The sequence below is a fragment of the Podarcis melisellensis genome (assembly GCF_964234715.1).
Source record: "Podarcis melisellensis genome assembly, chromosome: 1".
Taxonomy (NCBI): Eukaryota; Metazoa; Chordata; class Lepidosauria; order Squamata; family Lacertidae; genus Podarcis; species Podarcis melisellensis.
This window is the reverse complement of record NC_138528.1, coordinates 96216758-96237196: the sequence shown is the minus strand read 5'-3', so window position 1 is coordinate 96237196 and position 20439 is coordinate 96216758. Positions and strand designations below refer to the sequence as shown.

General features: G+C 43.7%; 1 protein-coding gene across 10 annotated transcripts in view; it reads right to left on the bottom strand.

Moving 5' to 3' along the window:
- THSD7B (thrombospondin type 1 domain containing 7B) overlaps window positions 1-20439 on the bottom strand; it is a 528234-nt gene that overhangs the window by 355916 nt on the left and 151879 nt on the right. For 7 of the 10 annotated variants that reach the window (XM_081928487.1, XM_081928486.1, XM_081928485.1 and 4 more), the window contains 2 exons: window positions 19833-19997; window positions 17841-17892 (listed from right to left, as the gene is read on the bottom strand). The gene's annotated coding sequence lies outside the window, so the exon portion shown is untranslated. Of the gene's footprint in view, window positions 1-9204; window positions 9429-9726; window positions 9747-9999; window positions 10143-17840; window positions 17893-19832; window positions 19998-20439 lie in introns of those variants that run through there. The other 3 variants (XM_081928488.1, XM_081928490.1, XM_081928489.1) reach the window with 3 other exon arrangements.

The window sequence follows — 20439 nt, the reverse complement described above, 5'->3', positions numbered from 1 at the left end:
AACTTGAAGCAGCTTTCAGTAATAGGGATGGGGAACCTATCTGGGATGGGGAACCTATGACCGTTCAAATCATGAAACCATAGAGTTGGAAAGGGATCCAAGAGTCATCTAGTCCAGCCCCCTGCAATGCAGGAATCTTAGCTAAAGCATCCATGACAGATGGACATCCAACCTCTACTTAAAAACCTCCAAGGATCACACTGTTGACTCATGTTACACTTGTAGTCCAGACCTAGATGAACTAGTCCACCAGGTCCGTCCTCCCCCCCCCCCCAATCTTTATTTGTGCATCTGCTTCTTCCTGCCTAAGTGCAGATCCTTACTTTTTGTTTCTGGACTACAACTCCCTGCACTCCATCCCTGTCCAGCGGCCATTCTGGCTGAAGCTGATGGGAGTTGGAACCCAGCTACACCTGGAAGGCCACAATCTCAATATCCCTGCCCTAGTGTAGACTGGTATTATGCACTTTTCTTCTTTTTCGTGAGCAACACTGATCTGGATTCTTGGTAAGCTAATATGCCAGACAATGCTGTGTTTGAAGATGTTGTGGATTAGTACATAATAAACCCTTCTTGCCTTAGGTCCCAGATTTCAACGCTCTGGTACTTTCCAAAAGGCTTGTTTTAGTCCATCCGATAACCCAAGGCCCTTCACTCATGCTCCCTTTCCTAGTATGAAGTGGTTGCAAAGGAAAGACTCTGCTGTAGTCTTGCTGGACTTTCATTCTCTAAATAAGATGTGCATTGTGGGTAGTGAGGATCCCCTCCCCGCCGAGTGTGGCCTTGCACTTCTCACATTCCAACAGGGTCAAGATAACATAACAGTAATGCGAGCACAACTATAGTTCATATTTAGCTCAGAAGAAAACACCTGAAACATGTGTACAGTATGTTAGTACTATAATGCATTCAAATGACAAGACTCTGGAGGAATAAAATTCATACCAGTGCTCAGCAAGCACTTGGTATAATTCACTTGCTACATTTATTAAGTTCGACCTATTGAGAACAGCTCAGTGTCAGAGCAGATGCACAAGTATAGAGATGCACAAGTTGCTAAATCTTTTTTAATGATTAATAAAGGCATCTTGAGCAGAAATGGTGTCCAGTGGAAGAATTACATGTTTGCCTATCAATGGAAGGCATTTGCAGGAGATAATTAGAAATATTTAATCCAAACATCTCATACATTTAATGTGGGTTTTTAATAATAATAAATAATAATAATAATAGGTTACATGCAAATCTGTCAAATGGGTTAACAAAGTTCTGCATCCTCCAGGGAGACTCAGTAGGTAGCCTTCATTAGCCACAGATTACAAACTGCCTCAGTCTGTCAGTTCACCTCTGACTGTGTAGAAACAGTCCTGTTATGACTTGTGCCCGTATAGGCAGATATCCTCACATCAGGGATTACTTCTTTATGATTCGCCATCACAACATTAAATCATTTGCTGTTTTAAAATTATTCCCATGAGAGCTGTATTTCTGACTTCAGGAAATTCATCTCAAGGGGGCCACTCTGCTTTTACATTGCAAGTTTAGCAGGAAACAGAAAAAGAACATGTCCTTATTAAAAAAAGTAAAATGAAGACCAATCACCCCAATTCTCATATAAATCTACTTGGCACAGAAGTGGTTGCTTGGACCCAGAAACAAACACATATTCTGTACCCTACCAGTCCTCCTCTCTTGCGCTGCCACTTGTGTTTCTGAACATGCAGAGTTTTCCCAAAGCAACAAGAAATATTGTGAAGCAACCACTGGAGGATACTTCCAGCCTCTTGAAGGTAGAGCTTTTCTCCGACAGTGCTTTATTTACCCAAGAAATCGTGGCTAGCTTGATTCTGTTATTTTAGTAAAGCAAAGAAGTTGAAGCAAAGTCTGTAACATGATGCAAGCACCAAGTATGTTTGATGAAGCAGCAGGTGCTCCTGGCCACAAGCCAAGAGGGAGTTAGGATGCTTAAAACCACTGAAATCAAAAGCCTTAAAGCACAGCTATCTCCATGCTGGACTGGGTTGGAGACTTACTGGTTTCTGCTATCCAGCCTATCCTCACTTCCACCTGCCATAACTACACCAAACCTGTAGTTGTTTGCAGATGTAGGAAATCAGGTTGGCATAAAAGGGGTTCCCACATCCACAAAAGGTCAACCCATTCAGATGAATAGAGGCGGTTCTGCACAAAATGAATGGGAGTTTTTGCTGGGGCTCCATGTGCTCCTCAGTGCTCTAGAAAAGAGGCAGCACATTTACATGAATGTGTTCATATTCAGAATCTTTCTTTCTGTTCCAAACTGGCAGCTCATGCCATAGTCTTGCTAACGTCGTATCATAATAAATGTTTCTACTACTTTGTACCTTTTCTGCATGTGCTCTCGATTAAGCTGCCTTACTCATGTTAAAGGTTTGAATACAGAAGAACTGGGTGCACCCAGTAACTTTTTCATTTGCCAAAAGTCACTGCCCCCATTATTTTTCCCTGGGGCGGGTGGGGAAGTGCATTCCAAATCACTCCAGGGGTACAACTGCTGTGTAGGAAGGATTCCTACTGTTACTTGCAAGTCACACACTGACAAGCTGTGCTGAGTCTTATGCATGCAGCAAACTAGCTCCTAACGAAATTCTGTAATGAAACAGAGCCCTCAAACTCTTCAACCTACAGGACCATCTAACCCACAGGTGCTAGGGGTGCAGGGCACCTGGGCACCAGGCTCTCAGATGCGCCAGGCCGAGAGTTTGGGGCCCAAGAGTTGAGTCCAGGGAAGAGCCTGTCCGTTGTTGAAGTGCTGCAGCAGGCTCTTCTGCTGTGGGTGGCTCTGCGCTGCAAGTTCAGGGGCGACTGAGCCAGTGAGATGCTGAGGTGGCCAGCCGGCTCCGCCCTCCTGCGCACCTGGGACTGGGCAACCTGGGGGAGGGGGCACCGGGCAGATCTTTGTACCCCGGCACCGCATATGCTTAAGACAGCCCTGTTTGTAGGAATCCTCCCATCGCAAAAGCCAAACTGTCTGCCATGCCATTTCCTTCCACACCTTCCTTGCAAATTCACACTCCTTTCCTCTCTCTTTCTCCTTATCTCCTATTCAAGTCATGATCCGATTGGCATACACACTCATCTCCCCCCCCCCTCCGCTCATTCTGCTTCAACATCACTTAATACCATGTCTTTTTCTGTGCCTTTTCTTCCACCCTCCTCGTTCATGCATTCACTGTCCCAATCAGTTTGATATTACCTTGCCTCTTTGTTCCACCCCACCCCCCACCGCCTCTCCTGCCTCCCACAACTTCTATTTTCATTCAGCAGAACTCTTTCTTGTCACATATCATTTCTGTTCAGGGTGGCCAGCACCTTTTCCTTTGTCACTCATGCATCTCAGTCTTTGTTCACATACCATACTTCCAATCATCTTTCCCAAGCCTCCCTTCACACATGTGGTTTTTGTTAACTCTCTTAAACGCAGCTCCTTCTTTCTGCTGGACCCATTTCCCTTACAGCTGCTGACCTACAAAAGAGACTCCCCCTCTTTTCTCTACCTGTCTAAGAAGCCTGTTTGGACCCTTTTGCTACAAACCATTCAACAGAAAGGGTTCTGTCAACAGTTTGGCTCGCAAAAACTAAATAGTTTATTAATGTGATCTGATTATCTTTCTCTGCCAGGTTTTTATTATTATTTATTATTATTACATATATACTCTCCTCCCCCCCCCCCCCAGGATCTCAAGGTGGAGAACATGGTTCTCCCTGCACTCCCTCTCAATTTCATTTTAACAACGACCCAGTAAGGTAGGTTAGGCAGACAGACTGCAACTGGCATAGTGAGTTTCCATCACATACCAGAAATGTGGGTTGCACAAATATAGTGGATGGGGAGGTTTTGCATGACAACCCCACTTCCCTCCAAAATTCAGACCTGATGCTGCCTGAATTAATATTACTCATTAGTGTGTCACCCGCACCAATGCCTCTAGGTGATGTGTAATATCTTAAATGGAAAATGCAATTAAAAATCCATAAATACAATTATTTATATTGGGCAATGATGTAACTATCAATAAAGCAATATATAAAAAGCTTCTCCACCCTAAGTACCACCTGGACTCTAATGCAATACAATTTTGGGGTCTTCCTAAAAAAAAAACACCTGAACAACTTTCAGGGTTTCCTGTTTTTTACTTTTTGAAATATGGCAACCCTAGACAACAGTAGCAGGGGGTATATGAATACTATAGTATATATTGAAATACACAGCAACATAAGACTGTTTTGATACTACTGAACTAACCCATTTAAATAATTTTTCCTTAGAAAACCAGATGGCAACAATGTTGGAGGCCACTTAGCTGAAAATAATTACCCAGAAGATTTCATGACCTCATTCTTAGAATAATTTCTCAGGTTATCCAACTAATTATGCTACTGGTCTGCTGGATATCAACTGGGAAACTCGTCTCTCACCACTTCTCAGAACATCTGCCAGTTACAAAGCATTTATAAAACTCTTTCCCACACATGCCCTTCCTTTTTCCCAGTTTACCCTTGTTCTGAAAGAGCTACCCAGGTTTTCTCACTATAGTTATTGCAGTTGATTGCCATTCTTGTTTGCATCTTTCAATAGACCTTACTAAGAAGTGTGAAGATGAGAATCCTCAAATGTGGAAATAGAGAAGATATGCAAATATGAATGCCTAAGGAAGTGCTATGTAAACAGTAAATACATGCAGACACTAGGATATGCAGTTGCTCCTGAAGGAGAAGTGTGAGTGCTTGAATATTTGCAATCACATGCAATGGAATACATGCATACTAATTCATATATATATATTTCTTGCAGAAGATCAGAGGCATATCTGAGTCTCATCATTTGGCCTGGGTTGCCTATGCACAAATCTCTGAGGTGTGTGGCATGCCTGGTCCACAACCTTGTCACAGGATGAGAAGGGCTATGGCTGCAATCTGCCATGCAGAGAAGGAAAACAAATCCTGGCTATGTTTAAGTAGCATGCAAAGAAGGAAAAGGAAGCTGAAATGACAGTTATTATGTAACACTGGCTGGTTCATGAGGAAGCTATATTCCCTACCCCTACTTTAGTGCAGGGGAGGTGAACCTTTTTCAGACTGAAGGCCACATTCACTCCTGGACATGTCAGTGCTAGGTGGGGCCAGAGTGGGTGCAGCAATGAATGTAAATTTTACCTTTGAACAGGAGGCAGGTTTCTACACACACTCACCCAGCCCTCCCTATCCTCCATCCAGGCAAGGAAGGGGCATCATCAGAGTTCAAGGGCACATTCCAACCAGGCAAACACCCTGTGGTCTGGGGAACAAGAGTGTGGCCAAGAAGAATCTCAAGAGCTTCCCACCTGTGCTCTAAAGGGAGATATCATTATTACATCTGTTGCTGCCGATACCTCCAATACTCACCCACCTTCACATCACAAGCTAAACATTAGTCTAATATTTATTTTACACTTTCTAAAATTCTGTCAGTTTCTAAGAACCCTTAAGGAGCATGGGTTGTTCCGTATCATACAATACTTCATGAACTACCATTATCCTTTAGGACAGGGTGGGATAGCCCCAAAGATTAGGCAAAAAGAAGCCCAGACAGTCCTTGAAAAACAACGTAAGTAAAGGACTCCTACATATGCCTCATACAAAGTAGCACGTTGATCAAGAAATCTAGGAAAAAAGTTTCCAGATTTCATATAGCATAACCCAGCACTTCGTATAAGCTGAAGTTGCCAACACAGAAAATATGCTTCACAATGATCTAGGCAGCCTATTGGAAAAAGAAATGCAGCTCAGAAGCCAGAATTAAAAACCAGCCATATAACTTCTTGGAAACAATAGCTACAAGACACAGAGCTTGTTTGAATGTCCTTGCTCAAACAGAAGTAATGAAGTAGGAAGGAACATGACCCTAGGGCACAAGTCAACAGCCTACCATAATGCATACATATGGAGCACAGCAGCTAGCATCTGTCTAGTCCTCTATGTACAGCACAGTGAAAGATGAGCACTAAAATGATATGCCAGAAATACAAACTGAGGTTGCAATCCTGTGCACAACTAAGCCTCTTAAATCCTAGCAGCCCCGATAGGGATTTTAATCAGCCTACAAGCAACACTGCAGCCTGAGTCTACAATCTTAAGGTACTTCGAAAAGGTATTCTTGAATTATCAACACAGTTCCACTTAGGAAGACCCATTTGTCAAAGTTTGCAGTCATACTGCGATGTTTATACACACTTATGTACTTCTGCAATCCTTTACTTGCTTACCTACTTCTGAGCTGACATGTATATATAGGATGGCATTGTCGGAGTACTTTGTTGCACACTGAGAGTATTACAATGCAAACTCTGAAACAAAATTACATAGATGCTCATATTATAACTTCCTTCTTACGTCTTGCACATCCTTCGGTATCAAGGATAAAAGAGAAACTGCAATCAAGTAGAGCACAGTGTCAGCTCCAAAGCCTCCCTGTTTCTGATCAATCTATTATACTTTATTGATTGGGAGCTGCTCTGAGAGTTTTTACTCAAGGGCACGGTATAAATTTTCTAAATAAATAAATAAAAATAGCAACCAGGCTTGAAGACATGTAACAACCTGTCCTAAGAACTTGTGTGTTGCAAACCAGTTCTTCAGCTGGTCGATTACCTCTCCCACTATCATTCAGATGTGGACATTACAGTCTCCACACCACCTGACACACTTCTTCTGTGCAAATATATGGCATATTTCCCATAAGGAGAGTTTATTTTCCCCCTCTTTTTAATGGGGACAGGTGAAATTCAAAAACAGCCAGGACAGAAAGTTCAGCATCCTGAATGCTATCTGCATTCCATATAAAGTCTCCTATATGCAAGTCACACACAAAAATTGTCCTGCTGAGTTGTGTACAGACTAATCAATTAAGAAGTGACCACAACACAACTGACTTGAACAAGTGATGCTAATTTGAACAAAGCATCGCATATTTTATAAAGTGAGCCTAAACTATTTTTAAAGCAGAAATATTGGCATCCTGTTTAACAGATGACTGGAGGTTTCTGAGATTTAGTAATATTCAGTAGTTTCTCATATAGGTTAAAGTCAGTGCGGTATGACTGCCTTTCTCCCACTTTACCAGCAATTTCTATAAAACATCTCATTTAGTATAATCCTAAACACATTTATATGGAAGCATACCTCAATCACTCCAGTTGAAAGTGTCTTCTAAGTAACTTTGGTTGGGTGTGCAGAATTCACATGTAAAATGAACTCATTTCCTGACACCAGCAGAAGCACAGCACAGGCTAACTGAATGCTATACTATTAATTACCATGGTACTTCATGAACACTTTGATATTAAAATCTATTAATATTAGAGGAAGACTCATGTTTGTGCTGGTTTCATCTTTGCAGTGCAATTCTATAGATGTCCACTCAGAAGTAAGCCTCACAGAGTTCAGCTAAGCTTAGTGACTACAAGATGACCGTATTCTTAATTGTGTTAATTGGTTTTATTATTTTTAGGAACATCCAACTTTTTCAAATAGCGTCTACACAATAAGAGAATGATCCTACAGCAAGGGCGGGATTACTCCTGGAGTTTTGAAGTATAAAGGGGGGAAGGGAGACTTGGAATCAAAAAGCTATTGCTGCCAATTGCTCTTTATCAAAGAACAAATTTCTACATGGCTTGACCTTGGTGCATTTATCAGAACACTGGGGGAAGAAACTGAAATGTGAAGATGACCTGATCGACCCCAAGAGTAATGGCTTTTCAATAGCTGACCCAAACCAAAAGGTTATGCAGGTAAGAAGAACAGTGAAATCCATTGACTCAAAGGGTCAATTTCAGTCTTTCAAAGAAAGCAGAAAAGGCAAATAAAAAGGGTTATGATGCAGGTTTAATGTGCAGGAAACAACTTCAGGGGTGAGTGTATTTTACTGGGAGAGAGAAGTGTAGCATTACACAAATAGTATGAAAAATATTTTTTAAAAATGACAGCTCAATAAGAATAAAGTGATAGCTACTTTAAAAAGAGAGAGAAACCTTCAATTTATGCAGAGGGTTTTTTTCTTCCCAAGACTGTATATTTTTTTTGCTACACATGAAAAAATTAATCATATTCACAATGAAGAGCTTGCAGTCTTAATAAAAGGCTTTGCCTTTATTAGAAAGGGGAAAAGTTTCCTACCCCCCTCTTCCATGGAACAACCTTAAAGCAGCTATTAGATTCACGTACCAGAAAGCACAAAAGGGATGTCCCTGAAGATTAGCTGCCTTCTAGTTACCCAACAAACCTGTGCTATCCTTGACACTACATCTGAAACATAAATTCATCATCTTGACATTCAGCAACTGCCTGGAAACACACATACACACACACACCAGGAAACGTTTTACCACACGCCTTGTACCAGGCATGGTTAATAAAACACAGTGAAAATATTGAGGCACACTTAAAGGAAGGAGGGAGGGGGGAAACTACTTGGATTCCCCTCCCCGAAGATTTTAATCATACACAGTATCAAAAAATATAGCATGCATTCAGAAATGCCATGACAGCATCTATCACTTTCCCAATAAAATACATCTCTCTCCCCCCCCCCCCATGAAATACAACCAAGACACATACTAAAGAACAAACCTGCAAGGCATTTTAACCACGTTGATAAGAGACTATCTGTTCCAAGGAAATGATAAGCAACTGATCCCATTCTTAAGATCTCTAGAAAAGTGTTACAAGGAAAATGAATATACTTGAAGCTGTAGCAAGATAGTTGATGGGGTTGTGTGTGTTTTTTAGGTGAGTGTGTTTATAATTCCCAAGATACTGAAACTCCTTTTATACAGCGACATGCTTGAAATTAAGATAGGGAGACAGAATGACTGAACTAAGCAGTTTCACTTTAAAGGCACATTCACACCCAACCTAATCGCGTTACCCAAGAATAAGCCTCACGGAGTTCAGCGGTGATTTACTGCCTAGCAAGCGTGTTTGGGATCAAAGCCCTTCAAACACCCTGGCCAAAAGGTGTGCAACCAAATCCTATGTCTGTCTACTAAGAGTTAAATCCCACTGAATTAAAGGAGGACTTGGTTTCCAATTAATACCTCGGATTGTTCTGTTGCAATCTTGCGCTGGTTTACTGAGCAGTTCCGTGTCATTGGACTCTAGGAACTGCTTCTGGCCAAAACATACCTAAGGACCGCGCTGCCAGTTTCTCCTGATGCTGCAGCGACTCCTTTGCAACTCCCGTTCGCTGTCGTTTTTTCCTGGCCAAAGTGAAGACTACGGAACAGACTACATGATCTCATGTAGGGATCAGCTGCTATCACGTTCCCTTCCGCAGACGCCCGCAAACTTCTTTTCTGTATTGAGGGCTGCAGATCTAAACAATCGCAATGCAGATTGACGGCCGCCCCCGCCCCCCAAAAAAGAGTCAGAAAGCGAAAATGAACGGTCCTGGGAGCTGGCTGGATCACTCCCGAGAGCGCAGCCCTTTGGATCAATTGTGCACGGACAGTTCACTACAAAGGCAATACAGATTTTACACCTTCCCTGAATATTCCGAGGACGCGCGCTGAAAACAAAGCAAAAGAAATGAAAGCAATGATATACCACCCCCCACCCCCTCCAAAAAAGTCAGCAGTACGGGGAGCGCAACCCTCCTCGCAGTTATTAGCATGCAGACGAATAGCGCGATCCTATCTGCCTGCCTACTCCGAAGTAAGTCCTGCCGAGTTCAATGGAGCCTACGCGCAGGTAAGCGAACCCGGACTGCAGCCTCCGGAGGTCCAAGGGCTTGCCCCGCCCGATCCCTTCGCGAACCTAAAGAAAAGGCGGCCGGGAAACTAACAGGTCGAGGGGGAGAGCCCGCGCCCTCCTGCTCCCAAGTTGGCATCCTGCACGGGCGCAGCGAGAGGAGGCGGCGCCGAAGAGGAGGCTGCTGCGGCTGCCTCCCCGCTCGTGGCTGCGAAGCAGCTCCGCACTTACCGGGCTCGCCTGGGTCTGGCCAAGTGGGCGTCGGCGGCGCACTTCCCCGGGCAGAGGAAGATGGTGGCTCGGCAGCAGCGCACCCATAGCCCGGCGCCCGTGTGCAACAGCCGCCCGGCGCTCGGCCGCTTCGCAGGGAACAGCGAGGAGCGAAAGGCGCGCCGGCCCAACGCGCCAGCTGCTCCACGGCGCCGCCACCCGATTGGCTGCGCAGAGGCTCCCGCCGGCAACCAGCCAGCCAACCCAGCCCAGCCCAGCCCGTCCACCTGCCTCCGCCGAGGAAGGGCGAGAGGAATCAATGGCAGGGGGGACGCTCAGCTCAGGAGGAGGGGCGGAGGGAGAGCGGGAAGGCGGGGGCCCCGCAGACAGGGAGGCTGCTGCTGCTGCTGCCCAAGGGAGCTCTTTGGTTTAGCCCCAGAACACAGGCCAAGGGAAGAAAGGGCAAGTTCTGGAACTTTAAGAAAGACTCTCGGGGAGAGGGGGGCCATTTGCCCCGCCCCCCGCAGCGTCACCCCAATGCTCCTCACCTGGAGCTCCGTGAGGGGGGGAGGGGAGCAAATTAGTGGGCTGAGGTAATAAGTTGGGCCCCGGCAGTGCAGTCCCACAGGTGCCACTTGCTCGCCCGCAGCTGCAGAGGCAGCCTTGGGAGCGAGGAGCAACAGCGACCCTTCCTTGAAACCTTTATTTATTTGTTGGTTTATTAAAAAAGAGAGAGAGAAACATTTGTATGCCCCTGTGCATCGAATCCAAAGCAGCAATAAAAAGAAATGAAACCATGCAATGGAAAGCATTAAAAAGCTTAAAGCCATCCTTTTGCCAAAGGAGTCCAAGGAAGACCGGTCCATTAAGGCAAAGGGGCCCTGCCCTACCGACCCTCGGCCAACCTGGGTTCTGACTTACTTCCAAACCAGTTCTGACTTACTTCCAAACCCTGGCTGCCAGCTTTCTCCTCAGTATCCAGGAGGGAGATGAAGCTAGAATGTGCTGGCTCGACCTGTCATTGGCTCTGCAGATTGCTGGCCTCCCTGCCTATGCCCTGCACTACCAGGGGACGAGATATTGTTGCTGGGCACAGCATAGACCAGGTCCCCATCCACCCAACAAGACTGGCTAGCAGTTACTCCAGGGTGTCACTTCCTGACGCCTGCCTGCCTGTATAAAGTCATAATGAGGAGGAAAATAGGGTCTCTGTGCTTGCATATGGCGCACCTGTACTCAGGATGGACCTACACAACAGGGTAAATGAAGTGGTAGAGCTTAGAGGTATGGATTGTACCACAGCAATACTGTAAGTGAGGGGTACCACTTTTTACTTCCCATTGTTTTTTGTTTGTTTGTTTTTTAAAAAATCCTGTTGGAATAAAAGCAACAACACAATAGCATACAAGAATGTTGTAACCCAACTCTTTTCCTGCTGTGCTTTTTTCTATTTAGAAGGAGTACAAACTGTGTCTGAAATGGTATAGTCCATTGTGCCACCTCATTTGTTTGTGTACTCCCAGCTCTGAATAAACCTAGTACCATTAGTTTTCCTCTGTAGCTAATAGAGGCGCTGAATCAGAGAAGTTTTCTGCAATTAAGGGGGGCAATTTTTCAGTCAGCCCCCATGTCAAATTTCTTGATACTTATGTGGGTGATGTGTGGTGATAGACAGGCAGCTGTTTCTTTACTGATATCCACACTTATTATATTTAGGTGGGGGGGTTATGTGTAACGCTGGAACTTGCATAACAGACATTGTTTCTTTTGTTGTCACTTATAGTGAATACAAAAAGAAATTACAGCTGATACTACTGCTTCTAGCTTTTTGCCAAAGCTTGATTCCGGCAATTAGGTGCCTGCTTTGCCGACCTCCATATCTACTTGTGAAAACCTTTTCTCTGCTAATTTATACAGACTGTGCCACTGTTTAAGACACAGCTACATATGCCAGTTGAAAAATTGGCACCCCAACTATCCACTGCAGTTGCTTGCCAGAGATCAACCCAACCAGTTATACCCACATTGTACAACAAAGAGACAGTAGGAGCAGTAGTCAGGTAACATATTTCAGCAGCCCTGAAAAATCTTGGAAAGGATGTCCAGATACACATCCAAAGCATCACAAATGACCAAACAGCTGCAAGCTTGTTGCCCACATGACTTCTCCAATTTGCCTTCTTACAAATGAAACCTTTCCAGTTCAGTCAATAACAGCCCTTCTCTTTCCAAATTTAGTGTTAATGGTGGTTAACAACAGTGTAAAACATCGTGATGATGAGCTTTGTAAAAGCATATGTTTATTAAGATCTTGGAAGGGGAGGAAATGGCCCATACACAGGTACAGTAATAGCAAGCCACACGGTTTGTAAGCAGGAAATGGCAATCTTTATCCCATTGCTTCTATAGATTTCTAACCTCAGCTGTTGCATGCAGTCTTGAGTTGCATCTGTCCATTGGCCAGAAGTACTAATGGCAGAAGTGTCTTGGTGTGCTCTGAAGGGAAGGGTTGACTGATTGTCTGCCTTAGGAGGCATTCTAAAGGAGGGAAGCTGTAGAACACACAGCAAGAGATTCTCACTGTCTTGGCTGTTTGGTTAAGCAAAAAGGAAGACAAATAACCTGCCTTGAGATAAGGAACCTTTGCAAAAGGCCTACCTCTTGTTACTGAGAATTAAGGTCATGTCTTAAGAATAAGAAAAGGTCTTGCTTAAGAGTGCTAAAAACTAAGAAACTATGTGTTCTGACAATACCATGGGTGTACAATCAACTAGATCAGTCGCTTTCCATAGTGATCCTGTTTAAGGGACAGCAGATGATTTATGTATCATATTCAGGAAGATAAACTAGTTGCGTGAATGATGTCATAACTGAGTGTGTCAACACTACACAGGTTAAAGAGTGTTATTACCCACCACCAAGTACGCCTAGCCATATTCATGCAAAACAAACGCATGAGGGTTAAAATCGGGAAAGAGGAGTGGGGGTGCCTCTCCAGGCCAATAAAGGAGGCTTAGAATCATAGAGCTGGAAGGAACCCTGAAGATCATCTAGTTTAAACCCCTGCAATGCAGGAATATGCAGCTGTCTCATATGGGGATCAAACCTGCAACCTGCAATGCAGGAATATGCAGCTGTCTCATATGGGGATCAAACCTGCAACCTTGGTGTTATCAGCACCATGCTCTAACCAACTGAGCTACCCTGGCTTATAAGCACATCCAGCATTATTGGAGTCCTGATCACAAGGAGACTTTGTAAGCACATTTGGCTGAAACTCTTTCAAGTCCCTTTCTGCTCAAACACCCTGTGTACACAAGAACATTAGGAGCAATCAACTCCCATATTCCAGTAGATGCTTGCGGAAGACTGTGACCAGATCCATGCATACAGATTTAATGTCCTATATAACACAGATAAAGCATCCAAGAAGATAATGCATTAAAGTTGTGAAACAGGCAACAGTAGCCATTAAAAACAACACAAAGTACACAAAAGTTTTCAGCTTTTCAATACCTTGCTTTTTATGGCTTTTCCCTTTTTCACAACTTTGATGCATGATTTTCTTGGATGATTTATCCATGTCGTATGTCAGTGCATGGATCTGGTCACAGCCTCTCACATGCATGTCACTCACTGAATGGGCACTGGTGTTGTGCATCCCTCCCCCCATTAAATTAAAAACAAAAGCAATAATTAATACAGCGATGGCCACGTGATGACCAGTATCACCAGCTTTACACCTGAAAATGAACTGTTTTGTACTTTTTGTTCCAGCTGTTAAGAGAACACTCAAGTAGATTATTCATGACAGACACCCTCCCGAAACCAAGCACATACACACACTCGGGTGGCTCCCCCTAAATTTAAGCATGCCTGCCGATTTGCACAGATTATGTTGCTGTTGAAAGACAAGACTGTATTTTTGTTTGTCTGTTTTGTTTTATTCTGAACGGTTGAGAACCCTACTTGGAGAATGTTCAGGTCTCAGGTATTCAGTTATTAAGATAAGTAAGTCACTGATATATCAAGTTGAATATGGTTTGAATTTTATACATTACTCTCTTCCTTTGAAGAATTCTGTTGGCTTCCCCCCACCCTGCTTTTAAAAAATATTTTCTGCTTTCCCATTGTTTGCCTTGTTTTGTACTTTGATTTTGAAGAAGTCATGTTTTCCCCTCAGGTTCCACTTTGTAGTAATTTATGATTATTGTGTTCCAGATGGAGTCAAAACACTTTTTGTTTTTGAAGTCAATGAAGCAAGCAATTTTTCCTTCTCCACTTTTGAATCTTACAGATTGTTAATTGGTGTCTACAAGGTAAAGATGTGGTTGTTCTTTTTTCGTTCTTTTTTTCCTAAGAAGGAAACCAATTTATCTTTCATGGATTATTTTGCGGTTTGTTAAATAATGTAGAAAGAGCTTTGTTGACAGTGGATGTACAACAGTTTATGGAGGCTACTGTCACATTTGCCTCTGAAGTTGTCGGGGTGGAAAGGGCAAGGAGGGTAGTTTGGTGATCACTGTCCCTTTCAGTGTGAATCATCCAAAAGGGACTGTCAACTTTTGAACTGCCCCTGCAGCTTTAATGGCAGGTTGATGTGTAGACATCAGAAGGTGACAATAGAGTTATGATGAATGCCGCTGTCTATTATCTCTTGTTAAGCAAATTACTAGGATGGCTGTTCATGTTTCCTCTGTAGCAGCAAAGGTTGGAGGACCTTACAGAGATAATTGCTGAAATGTGAAACCCTTTTGAACATAGGTAGGCAAACTAAGGCCCGGGGCTGGATCCGGCCCAATCGCCTTCTAAATCTGGCCCACGGACAGTCCAGGAATCAGCATGTTTTTACATGAGTATTTAAAATGCATCTCTGGGTTATTTGTGGGGCATAGATATTCATTCTTTTTTTTTTTTCAAAATATAGTCCGGCCCCCCACAAGGTCTGAGGGACAGTAGACTGGCCCCCTGCTGAAAAAGCTTGCTGACCCCTGACTCATCCTTTCTCACCCATCCTCACTAGCTGCTGTTCCTAGAATTTAATGGTCTGTGCATGGATAAGGGCTGTAGCTAACTAGTAAAGCACCTTATTTGCAAACAGAAGGTCCCTAATTTAATCCCCAGCATCTTGAGGTACGGCTGGGTGAGAACCCACCCAAAATCTCATAGAAAACTACTGCCTGTCAGTGTAGACAATATTGAGCTATATGGAACAAGGATCTGACTCAACATAAGGCAGATTTATATGTTCTTAAGAAACTAGTTTGGAGAAAAGAACAAAGAGGCAAAGAGATAGCTATAGCTCAAAGCATCTGAGGCAAAGGGGTGGCTTGCTGTGGAGAGCTGCATTATGGGCCAGCTTCATAATTGTAACTAACCCAAATATTGAGGGGGGGGAATAATAACGGCTTGATTTTTTTAAAATTCCAGCTGTTGGTATAAATGTTTTGTTAAATAATATAAAATCAGTAAATAAGCCTCTAGTGATCTCTTTTATGAACGAAGACTGGGTAGAGCAGATATTTATGGTTTTAGAAACTTCACCAGCTGCAGATTAAGCTGCTATTAAGAACATCAGAAGCTGCCTTATTCAAGGCCAGTCTGTTTGTTTGTTTATCCACACCAGTAGCGACTACAAGGACTAGCAGCAGCAGCAACATTCCAGTATTTCAGGAAGAAGGTTTTCACATTGCCTACTACCTAACTTGGGGTATGTGTTTTTTTGTAACTAGAGATGCCAGGCAAGATGAAACTAAGCTGCAGTGTGCAACATATTAAAGGAAGGGGTGGTAAGTCAGTGGTAGAGCTCATGGTTTACATGCAAAAGGTGCAATATTCTATTGTCATCACCTCTGGGTGGGAGGCTGGGAAAGAGGCTTGGAAAGCTCTTACCAGTCTGACAATCTAGATGGACCAATTGTCTGACTTGGTTTAAAGGCTTCCTTTATTCCTATGCCTGTCCTACTACAGGCAGCGACAACATCTTTCTTTTGAAAAGCCACTTCACATTTATACCCTTTTGATATGCAAGTTTATACACAAGTGAAATCCAGTCACTATTTATTTCCAAGCAAGTGTGGCTAAGGGTGCACCTAAATGAAGCTATTCCATGTAAATTGTGGGCACCATAGGAGTGGGCTTGGATTGATTAGGGTGATCGCTTTGCAATGTGTTTTGGTGTTCAGCTTCTTTATCTGTATTTGGGGTAGCAGAGATTGACTTGGGGCAATGAATCAACACATCCGCTGAGCACCAGGAACAGTTGGACTGCAGCATCTCCATTTCTTAGCACTGCAGAAGGATCTGTTTGTAAAGCTCTTTGGGGGTTTTTGTTATTGCTGCTTTGCTTTTCCCTTCTCTCCAATGGGATCTCCACAAAGGAGGGTGGGGTGGAACAAGACTCTTAAGAGATATTTTAAAGTATACTACTATTGGAAGATATTGACCTAGGAAATTATTTATTTCTCTTGATACTGACTCCCAAAATAATTTTAAAACTTGGCCATTCTGAAATTATGTAATAAATGTTTGTGTTTGGACTTTTCTGAATCTTGAGCATTGATCATTTATTGTTGGATATATTTTAGTCAGTCTAGCTGGAGTCAGATACCAACAAGTCATGATTTTACAGAAATTTTACTTTAAGATCCTACAAAGTTTGAAAACATTTTTTCCCAGATCTATGTCCATATTTCACTGAGATATGTTGCTAGACATATCTGCATCCCATTTTGATCAATAGATTTGTTGTGATGATTCCAGTTCTGTAATTATTTTATAGATTTCTCCTAAATTTACTTTGGACCTGTCACTTTTTGAAATTAATACTTCAGATCTTATGCTTTTCTGAGGGAACACACTCCTATGTACAAGAAGCTGGCATAAAGTTACATGAGATACAAATGCCATACAGCAGCAGCAGCCCACCAAACCCAAAGCCCAGCAGAAGAAAAGCAAGCATTTAAAACAGCGTTGTACGCTTGGTTGCCAGGTCATATGACTGAGCTGAACAGGATTAAAATCTAGCCCAAGTCCTGCCTCTCTTGTTCCCTGCCACATCCCACTTCCAGTATACCCTGGTTGGGGGACATACACTGCTTGAGCTCTCACTAAACTGGGATGAGCAAGTGACATTGGTGTCTCTTGGAAGATCTGTTGCATCTTAAACTGCTCATCCTGGCAGACTGTACCATTGGATTGCTTTCTTAGTACAGCAAATAATCTTAATAAATCTGTTATGATGTGCTGTATTTGTAAATACTAGTTAATGGGTGCCTGCTCCAGTGGCGAAGCTGCATGCTCCGCTACTGGGGGCAGTGAGCAGGCGGGGGGTGGCTGGCGCCCTCTTGGGGCATGGCGTACATCCTGGGGGTGTGGTATGGCGCCCGCGAGGGCATGGCGCACCACCCGTAGTCCAGGGGGGGCCGCTGCGATGGCACCCTACTGGAATAGGGTGCCGGGGGCAGACCGCTCCCTCTGCACTCCCGTTCCTCCGCCAATGACTGGCTCCTGCCCCATTTCCTACATTACTGTCTTCAAAGACAGCAGTGAATTCAGAAGTTAGTAGCCAGGCCACCTCTGGAGAAGTCACAGCTGGTGCAGCAGTCTAAGCTGATGAGAGGCACACCTTATGAAGCAGGCCTCCTAAACCACAAGTGACAAAGCTGGAGCTAGGATTTTGGGAGGGGGCAACCCCAGATAGAGCAGGACAACCACCATTTTATAAACAAAGCTTTGTTGATCATGATATGCCCTCTTTTGGAAACAGTCTGTTTACCCAGGAAGAGGAAAGGGACCTACTTTCATTCACATTCTGAAGTGGCAGCAATACCTCTGAAGAATGACTCTTTCTTTGAGCTTACCAGCTAGAAGTGACATTAAACCCCGGTGAGCTATGTCTTCCAGAAGAAGAATCTACAAACAAAAAGACAAAAGATTATTCCCTAGCTTTCCTTCTGTGGGCCATCATTTTTCCTTGCTTATTTTTCAGTGGAAAAGCAGCCGAAAGAGGAAGCACTAATTCCCCTAGAAAGCAGTGCTTAACACCTATGTGGTAGGTGATAAATGCTGCAGTCCTGAAGGGATTAGCACACAAGCTCTTGTAAAACTGTAGCAACACAGAAATCTCCAAGGCTGTCACTTCTCTAAAGCCAAATCTAGGCTAATAGGTGTTCCCCTCCTGCTTCTAGCCCACTGTAGACTTCAAACTACATTGCACTTTCAGATTCTCCAAGTAGAGTGAATGACCTGAGTGTCAACTATGCACAAAAAACGAGGCAAGAACAAAGTGAAAAGGTCTAAAAATGTGAACAGCTGCAGCCCCCAGGAGCCGCAATTGAACCCAAATAGTGCCTTGGCTGGGATTCAGAGGATACCTTTCATGAATGGAAGAGCTCCTTCCATTTGCCAAAAGCCTCGTAATCGCACAGAGACTGTTACTGGCAGAGAGAGGAAAGGACATTTTTACCAATGACTGCTTTCCACTGCAGATTCCCATACCATTTCTCCATAAGTCCTCTATCTCTCAGCAAGTTCTGAGTGGCAACTTGCTGATGACTTCCTCCCCTCTCCTTCCAAGGCTAGGAGTTTCCATGAGCACAACTTCACTCACAAGATTCCTGGATTCAACCCAGGTAGTGTGCTGTCCTAAAGCATGCCTGCTTGAGATTTCATTCCTTTAAACTGAACTAACAGGTTTAGGGATCAGACGGCAAACAGGTAAAGTTACCACATGTTACTGGAATAACTTCTGGCAAGAATTTGCCAGGCCAAAGTTTGTGACTTCTTGCCAACCAAAGCTTATCTGATGAAGCTTATCAGTTCTATTTAGCTGATTGCAGCCTCTGGGAGCTTGTGACCAGACTTGTAAACAGGAGCCTTTGTGACAGCATTTTGAAGGGGAGGCCAAGAGTGCTGTCTCACAGCGTACATAGAACCAAGAAACATGGATGGCAAGTGACCTCCAGCACTTGTGCCACATTTGCCTTCCTGCCTGAGAATGTGCAAAACTACACCTGCAGCAAGTAGAAGAGAAGGTACAGTAACTTGAGGCCCGCCTGTACACACTTTGAGCTACTGGGCAAGAGAAGGAAGTTCTAAATACAGCAGAATGGACTGCCCTGGAACAACAACACAGGTGGGGTGCCCCTAAGGAAAGGGAGATTGCCCACTGCAGAAGACGAACCCCTGGAGGAACATGACACTCAGAAGCAGGACTGTCAGAAGTAATGTTGTGTCACTGCAGCTGCAAAATCGATTCCATGCCTCACCTCAGACACCGATTTTGGGCCAGAAGAGCAAGAACAGCAGTTGCAGATCTCAGAATACATTGAGGTGGATGTGGAAGGTACATTGTATAGAACTATCTATTCCTGCCACTGCCCAGAGGAGAAAGACACATGTGGTGGTGGTGGTAGGTGACTCCCTACACAAAACGTCCACCATGTTTACCTAAACTGAGCCATCTGAATAGGCAGACAAGTTTAACAAATTTCCATTTTTTGTACACAATGCCTATGCAACATAAAAACCTGTTGTGTGCATCAGGAAAACCCAGCAAACTCTTTTCACCCAGGAAAAGAGTTTATATGGAATGGTTGTTGTGCAGATTGGATGCCACAAGATGGCAGTGAGAATCTGTATGGATTTGGGGGACGGGGAGGAGCTTGATGGACCACATACTGTTATTGCATCTTCCTGTTCTATGCTATATAATCTACTGATCTACTGTATTTTAAAGATATACTCCTTGAGTAAATATTTAAGATGCGCATTCCTTCCAAAGTTCATCAAAGGCATTTGGGGGATTAGAATTGCAAAGCAGAGTATCAGTGAAAGAAAAAGGAATGTCTAACCTGGTGCAAGCAGTGAGAAGCAGGAGTTTGAACCCACAGGATTCCTCCAGCTATCCTCCTGCCTCATCTAGCATTCAGATGCTTCTTCTTTTCATCGCTGTCCCTGTTGCTTAAATGGATCTTGCAAGTCCTCCTATGTGATGCTCAGGTAAAGGAGGATGGCACCTGGAAGTGAGAATGGAAATGCTAAAAGACGATTCCCTTTCATGGATGAGTAGTGCAAACCTGTATGGGAATAACAAAGCAACGTGAATGACAGCTTGGATCAAATTCATAATGACCTGGTTTGTATAGGCCAGGTGTTATGTAGATTGGAGCTTGTTATTGTGCATCATTTTGGCAACCCTGCTGCTCAACTGATAGTTCCAAGAAAGCTGGGCACAAAGCCATTTGCTCAAGCAAGTCCTATACTAAACCAGGCAGACAAGGGGTGCTCCCTTTTTTTTGCTTGTGTCCCATGGGCATAGAAAGCCTGCTGCTGTATCTTCGGTTCTTTTGAAGAGCCTCTAGGAGAGCACACAAGCTGAATCTCAAAAGGCAAAGGAAGTCTGAATTTAGCACCGTGTATTTAACAAATGTATCACTGTGATGATTCTTCTCACAAAAC